Below are 8,000 nucleotides of genomic sequence, written 5' to 3' on the forward strand. Positions count from 1 at the left end.
TGGTATGATTAATTAAAATAAAAAGAAAACCTTCTAAATTTTATCTTAGCTCATAGTTTTAAAAGCTGCCGTCCCTAACCAAGGCCACCCTTGACCCTTTCTCATGTTCCATCATTCTGTTTGTTTCATAGTTTATGTGTCACCAAAATCTATCAGATAAACTTATTCATATGAAGATTTAAAGATATTACATGTTAAGCCTTAGTGAATACTTCAATATCTAAAGAAGGTACAAACAAAACAAAATCAACACTTTATGATAAAAGATTACATACTCTCCAGGGAAGACCTGAAGACTAGCCCCTTTCTGGATCCTCCCCGCATCCCACTCCCAGCCCTCCCCTCCAATCCCATGTGCACTGGGCATTCATACAAATAAGACCATCAGCTCTGGATATCTGTACTAACTGATGCTCCTGCTAACTAGCTGAATGACTGCAATGTAAGGACAGCAGCCTTCCATGCTGATGGTGTGTTCGAGGATCCAGAGGGGTCTTTGGTTGGCAGGATTGTTTTACTTCCCCAAGAAGAGAGCTTTGATGCAAAAATAGGTGAAGAAATCAGTGCAACAAAACAGCCTAGAAACTACCATGCACACAATAGAATAGAAGTAGCCTTAAAAATTGGTGGAGAAAGGATGGTCTATTCAATTACTGGGGCTGAGAAACTGGCTTTCATATGGAATAAAAATAAAATTATAGCTATACCCCATATCATACACAAAAGTTTCTACGTCTAACAAAGACACAGATAGAAAATCTTTTAAAATTTTAGAAGAAAATAGGGCAGAATTTTAGTGCAGAATTTCTTAGACTAGAAGCAAAAACAAAGATGATTAAGGTGGCCAGACACGGTGGCTTATGCCTGTAATCCCAGCAGTCTGGGAGGCCGTGGTAGGCGGATTAGTGGAGGTCGTGATTTTGAGACCAGCCTGGACAACATAGTGAAACCCCATCTCTACTAAAATACAAAAATTGGTAGGGGTGGTGGCTCACGCTTTTAATCCCAGCTGCTTGGGAGTCTGAGGCAGGAGAATCACTTGCACCTGGGAGGCAGAGGTTGCAGTGAAGGGAGATGGAGCCACTGCACTCCAGCCTGAGCAGCAGAGCGAGACTCTGTCTCAAAAAAATCTAAAAAAAAAAAAAAAAAAAAAAAAAAAAGATTATTTTTAAAAGGATAGACTAATTTAAACGAAAAAAATCGTTTAAATGATGCCAAACACACCACCTATATTTGGAAAAGTACTTCTCAATACTTTTAATAAAAACAGGCGCTGAGAGCATACAACCTATCCTCAGAAGTGTGTTTGCCTCTAGGAGGGACGCAATTGAGTTCTCCCTTCATTTTAACTTGTCATTTTCATTTATTTCAGGAACATCTGAAGTAAATACAGTCACACGTTAACCTTTAAAAATCTAGGAAGTGCGTACGCATAGTTCCATTACTTCACTTTTTGTACTTTTGCATTTTAAAATATCACAGGGAAGCTCGGTACAGTTTCAAGCTTAGGAGGGGTGGCTCTCTCTTAAGCCCTGTCCCCGCCAGCCCCAGACCTCTCGCCCCGCCACCATTGCCCAGTCCCCACCCCCACTTCCCCACTCCCGCAGTCTCTTAATGCACCTCGTTTTTCGTCCCGTGGACTCAGATCTGTAGTCTACCACCAGGATCGGCTCCTTTCCCGGAGCTCTCCCGCTCAGAGGAAATTGAGACAAGCATCAGCGGAGACCCATCTGTAGCTCTCCTGAGGGCGCGGCATTCAGACCTTAGACCCAGCTGTGAGAAGGAACCTCAGGCTCACAACAGGCCTGCAGGAGTCCGCCCATCAGAGGCGCTAGAAAACACTCCTCGCGGGGAGGCGCGCAGGGCGACTGCAGGCTGTAGGGGGCGCTGGCGCCCGCACAGATCCGGGCAGGGTCGGCGCTGCGGGCGGGGCTCCTGCGGCGTGAGGGGCGGCCCCAGGCCAGCAGCGGGGCCCTGGCTGGGAGCCGCGGAGGGAGCATTTGCTTCTCTGCCGGACCCCGAGTCCGGCGGCGGGCGGCCTCGTCCCGGCTCCCCGCCCCCCGCCCCCCGCCCCCCGCCCCCCATCCCCCATCCCCCATCCCCCATCCTCCAACTCCCGATCTCTTTGCTGCGTCTGGCCTTGGGCTGAGACCCAACGAATCATCCCCCGCATCCGAACCCTTTATGATATAACTGAATTAAGTTTCATGTATAACTGAATTACGGATGTGAGAATCGCAAATGAGGACGAATGGTTTTTACGCACAAAACATGACACAAATCTGTAAGAAATATAAAGTCGTGACCACGTCCTTTCAGAACTTTAACCTGTTTTCTGAAGTACGTCAGTGACAATGGCGGGGAAAGGGTATCTTAAATTTCACCACAGCCTCAAAGAGGCCAGTTCGTGGATCCGCTGAGACTTGGAGTCGGCCTTCTGACCGCGAGTCCTGCGGCTATTAAGGAGGAAGCCGCGGTTCAGGGCGTCCTCGCGAGTCCCCAGCCGCCCTGCTCCAGCTGGGGACCCCCGTGGTCACGGCGCTCTCCAGCCTCAGATCCAGGCGGCAGCCCAAGGTTTGGTCCCGCCGCCAAGGGTGGCTCTCGTAACTGACGGGCCTTGAACGCTCCCAGGACCCACATCTGGAGAGGGAGGTGGGGGTGGGGTGCTGAAGTCATTCTTGGGGCCCCAGGGGCCGAGCATGATGGACCTGGGTAAGGCCAGAGAAATGGACACTTCGTGACATGCCGGGAAGAGAAGTACGTTCAGTGTCACTCCAGAGCTGAAAGATACTGCCTTCTGGCTGGTCCCTCCTCACCTACATACTTTTCTAATTTGTCTGGAGCAGGTCGGGCATCTGTATTATCCGGTTATTTAAATATCTGGTTATTTAAAAGCTCTCCATTAAATTCACATACACAAAGATAAAAATTTAAAAAATTAAAAAAAAACAAAGCTCTCTAATGACCAAGTCCTGCACAATAGTGAATACATTTTTTTGTGTGTGGTCCCTAAAATTGAATTCATGCCTTTTCTGAAGTAATAGACGCCCAGAGAAGGGATTGACTTACCCATCATGCCACAGAGATTAACTGGCCCCAGAATTCTTTGCAGACTGTGTATATAAACGTCCTTTGCAATCATATAAATTAACGGTAAAAATCTCATTTAGTATGTTACATGCCTCGCGTTTTGTGCCTGAATACCTTACAAGAACCAGGGACTATTGCCTCAAAATTGTATTTCAGGAAAGGAAGGCCCAGACAGATGGTGTCACTGGTCCACTTTCACCCAGTTGGTAAATGAAACCGGAAATTATAGCTGTACCACAGAAAGGTGAAAACGTTTCTTTTATAATTTCAGATACAATCTTTAATGGACCCAGTGTCCAACACATTAAAGCAAGTGCTCAGGAGTGGCATCAAGATGTAAAAAAATAGTCCTGTCCTGAGGGAGTTTACGTCTTGGAGAAAAGAGATGCAAGGGGACACAATACAGAGGGGAAAGAGAAGGAGCGCTGAAGACTCAGGACCCTGCCTGTGGACTAGAGTGAGGATGAGGACACCCGATGCTCGGAATATGACAGTTTGGAGGGGCCTGAAGAACTCTTCCATTCTTTATCAAAAAAACAGAATTACTCTTCTAACTAGAAAAGGTATTTTAATTTATATTTTCCATCACAGCACTTTTCTGGTGATAATGTGTTTTGAAAAATGTACCACAGTGATGACCTGGTGTGAAATACATAACTAATAAAATTTTAAAAATTAAAAAATATAAACATCTTTTATACAGACATTAGGAGTTACAAGGATACCTATGTGAATTATAATTAGTAATTAAATTGAAATACTGATTATTTTCAGTTTTATTTAATTATTTAATAAAAACCTATTTAGCATTTAATATTTATCAGTAATTAAATCTAATTGTTAATATTTATTATAAATTATTTTAGAATTAAAAATAAGGGCAGAAGCGAGGCATGGTGGCTCCAGCCTGTAATCCCAGCACTTTGGGAGGCTAAGGTGGGAGGATTGCTTGAGCCCAGCAGTTCAAGACCAGCCTGGGCAACATGGAGAAACCCTGTCTCAATACAAAAAAATGAACCATGTGTGGTGGTGCGTGCCTGTAGTCCCAGCCTTTCTGGAGGCTGGAGTGGGAGGATCACTTGAGCCTAGGCAGTCAAGGCTGCAGTGAACCCTGAGCTTGCCACTGCACTCGAGCCTGGGCAACAGAGCAAGACCCTGTCTCAATATACATACAGACAAACTTAAAATTTAAAATAAAAGCATACTACTGATGTAGAATTGAGTGGAGATGCAAAGCTAGTCCTATAACTGGAACAATAAAGACAAAAAGGAGAGTGGAAGAAGGTATCTCATGAATTTTATGATAAATGGCAATTGCAAATATCCTGTAGCAGAACAAAACAACAAAGTTGTAGATAAAACATATCCAACACTTTGGAAGGCCAAGGAGGGAGGATTGCTTGAGCACAGAAGTTGGAGACCAGCCTGGGCAACATAGTGAGACCCTGTGTCTAAAAAGGAAGAAAGAAAGAAAAAAAAAAGGATGATAAAGTAGACAATATTAAAAGTCATTTTCTGCAAATACATAGTGAATTTGATCAGTAATTTTCTTCCAACAGTGCAAATGAATAGATATTAAATGAATAGATATTATTTAATATCTATTAATATCTATTTAATATAGATATTAAAAATGAATAGATATTAGTTGCCTGAAATACAAATCAAATATCCAACAAAAAATATTGACTATCTAATAGTATCTAAACTAGTAAGTTTGGCCAGTTATAAAATGTCTTAGATTTTTATATAAAAAGAAGAAAACTATATTTATAAGAAGAGGTGATAAAGAAAAAGTATTTCAGTTATGAAGGTTTTGTAAGAAAACTATGAGAAAAAAACTTTTTTTTCCAAAAAGTGAAAGATTAAGTTACCAAACAGTTGCTAAAGAATACCGGATGGCTGAGCATGGCGGCTCATTCCTGTAATTCCAGTACTTTGGAAGGCCAAGGCAGGAGGATCATTTTAGGCCAGGAGTTTGAGACCAGCCTGGGCAATGTAGCAAGAGCCCTGTCTCTATTAAAAAAGAAAAAGAAAAAAAAAAAAAAGAATACAAGACCTTGCTGACCTTGCTAACAATAGCAAAGATCAATTAATTCAAAATTTGAAAAACTGTAATTTATTTAGCTTTAGAGTACTCTTGTGATATGAGACTGCCAAATTAATACTTTGGATACATTTCTTTTCTCAAAGGACTTGCAAATTTACAAAGAAGTGTTGAAAAAATGCCACACATTGGCAGATAATGTTTGCAAAAGACAGATCTGATGAAGAACAATATTTTTAGAATATACAAAGAATACTTAAAACTCAAGAGTAAGAAAATAACCTGATTTAAAGCAGGCCGATGACCTGAACATCTGTTCACCAAAGAAGATACACAGATGCAAGTATGCATATGAAAAGATGCTTGACATCATGTCATTAGGGAATTGCAAATTAAAACAACAAGTAGCTACCACTACATACCTAGCAGAATGACCAAAATTTAGAACACTGTCAGCACCAAAGTTTGCAAAGACATGGAGCAATAGTAACTTGTTCATTACTGGTGAGAATACAAAAAGTGCAATCAGTTTGGAAGACAGTTTGGTGGTTTCTTACAAAAGTAACCATACTTTTGCCATAGGATCCACCAATCACACTCCTTAGTATTTATCCAAAGGAGGTGAAAATTTATCTCCACACAAAAACCTGCACACAGATGTTTATAGCAGTTTTATTCATAATTTATCCAAAACTTGGAAACAAGATGTCTTTCAGTAGGTAAGTGGATAACTGTGTTACATCTGAATAATGGAATATTATTTAGAGTTAAAAAGAAATGCATTGACTTTGGGAGGCCGAAGCAGGTGGACTGCTTGAGGCCAGGAGTTTGAGACCAGCCTGGTCAACATGGGGAAACCCCAATTAGCCGGGCATAGTGGCGTGCGCCTGTAATCCCAGTTACTGGGGAGGCTGAGATATGAGACTCCATTGAACCTGGGAGACGGAGGTTGCAGTGAGCCAGTGCCACTGCACTTCAGCCTGGGCAACAGAGCAAGACTCCTCTGTCTCAAAAAAAAAAGAAAAAGAAAAAAAAGAAAAGAAATGATCAAGCCATGAAAAGACGTGAAGGAAACTTAAATGTATGTTACTAAAAAGCCAACCTGAAAATAATACATACTGTATGATTCCAACTGATGCAAGGCAAGCAAGCCAAAAATTAGGGCTTAGCCCAGGAAAGAATTCAAGTGTGAAGTGGTGGTGTTAGCAACTTTTATTGAAGCGGCAGTGTACAGCAGCAGCACGGGTAACTGCTCCTTGCTGAGCAAGGCTAACCCATAAGTAATGTGCCCAGAGTAGCAGCTCAGGGGCAGTTCGCAGTCACATACCTGCTTTTAGTTACGTACAAATTAAGGGGGATTATGCAGAAATTTCTAGAAAATGATTGGTAACTTCGGAGTAGGTGCAGAGGAAAGAGGTCAATAATGTCCCGTCGTTGCCATGGCAACGAAAAACTGACATGGCGCTGATGGGCGTGTCTTATGGAGAGGTGCTTTAACCTCCTCCCTGTTTCTGCTAGTCTTCAATCTGGTCCGGAGTAAAGTCCCTGCTTCCGGAGTTCACTCCTGCCCCCTGCCTCGCAACTAACTATATGACACTCTAGAAAAGGCAGTAACTATGGACACAGTCAAAAGATTAGCAGTTGATTGATAGAAATTGGGTGGCAGGAAGGGTTGAAAAGGCAGAGTACAGAGGATTTTTAGGGCAGTGAATTTCTGTGATACTATAACGGTGAATACATGACATTATACATTTGTCAAAACCCATAGAATGCACAACACCAAGAATAAACCCTAATGTAAATTATAGACTTTCATTGATAATGACGTGTCAATGTAAGTTCAATTGTAATAAATATACTACTTTGGTGCTGGATGTCTATGGTAGGGGGACATTTTTGCCTCAATAGTTACAGTTGAAGTAAATGTTTGTGTTTCCCACATTTCATATGTAGAAGCTCTCATTCTCAATGTGATGGTCTTTGGAGGTGGGCTCTTTGGGTGATAATTAGGTTTAGTTGAGATCCTAGCAGATGGAGTCTTCATGGTGGGCATGATGGAACTGGTCCCTTATAAGAAAAGACCAGAGAGCTAGCTCTCTCTTTGCCGTGTGAGGACATAGCAGGAAGGTAGCCATCTCAGACCTCAGAACAGTGAGAGATAAATTGTTGTTGGTTAAGTCACTCAGGCTGTGGTATTTTGTTTCAGCAGCCCAAACTAAGACTGTTAATTAGATTAGAAATTTCCTTTTGGGAATGGTGTGTGTGGGGGAGTACCTTTGTTAAGTTTTTATATCAATGAGTTTTTAGGCTTTTCTTTTTTGCTCATTAACTAGGACAGTTTAAATAGTATGAGTATGAAGGAGATTGTTGGTCATCTATTCAATGTCTATTCTCTGTTTTTTAATATGAGAACTCCTGATTTTCAGCCAACTACCCTGGAAAAAAAGCTAATAATTTCTGACTTCTTAGGTGTGGCCATGGACTAAATTCTGGCTAATACAAGGCAAGCCAAAGGTTTTATGATAGGTTTTAGGACACTAGAGTAAAAGAGAGCTGTTGTACACATGCTCTTTACCCTACTTTGGTGTCCTTTTTTTCCATCCTACACCTTGGGTTGTAAGTATGATAGCTGGAACTTTAGTGGCTCTCTTGGATCCCAGGGGTAATTGAGGGGTGGCTGGAAGGAATCTGTGATTTTCTGGAGTTTCCATACACAAACAAGACCTGGATTTTCTGGGCTTCCCAGACTTCCACATCTTGACTTGCTTTAAATGGGAGAGAAATAAACTTGTTTCAGCCACTGTCATTTCGGGCTATTGTATACAACGTAATCTAATCTTCAAGGGTACATGAATTGCTTTTC

General features: G+C 41.9%; 1 protein-coding gene across 3 annotated transcripts in view; it reads left to right on the plus strand.

Moving 5' to 3' along the window:
• The first annotated feature begins 2,107 nt into the window (after positions 1–2,107).
• LOC105482568 (solute carrier family 17 member 2) overlaps positions 2,108–8,000 on the plus strand; it is an 82,817-nt gene continuing 76,924 nt past the window's right edge. For 2 of the 3 annotated variants that reach the window (XM_011742752.2, XM_071097494.1), the window contains exons 1-2: positions 2,108–2,574; positions 3,362–3,653. The gene's annotated coding sequence lies outside the window, so the exon portion shown is untranslated. The remainder of the gene's footprint in view (positions 2,575–3,361; positions 3,654–8,000) is intronic. The other variant, XM_011742754.2, reaches the window with a different exon arrangement.

The sequence above is a fragment of the Macaca nemestrina genome, chromosome 5, assembly GCF_043159975.1.
Source record: "Macaca nemestrina isolate mMacNem1 chromosome 5, mMacNem.hap1, whole genome shotgun sequence".
NCBI classification, from domain to species: Eukaryota; Metazoa; Chordata; class Mammalia; order Primates; family Cercopithecidae; genus Macaca; species Macaca nemestrina.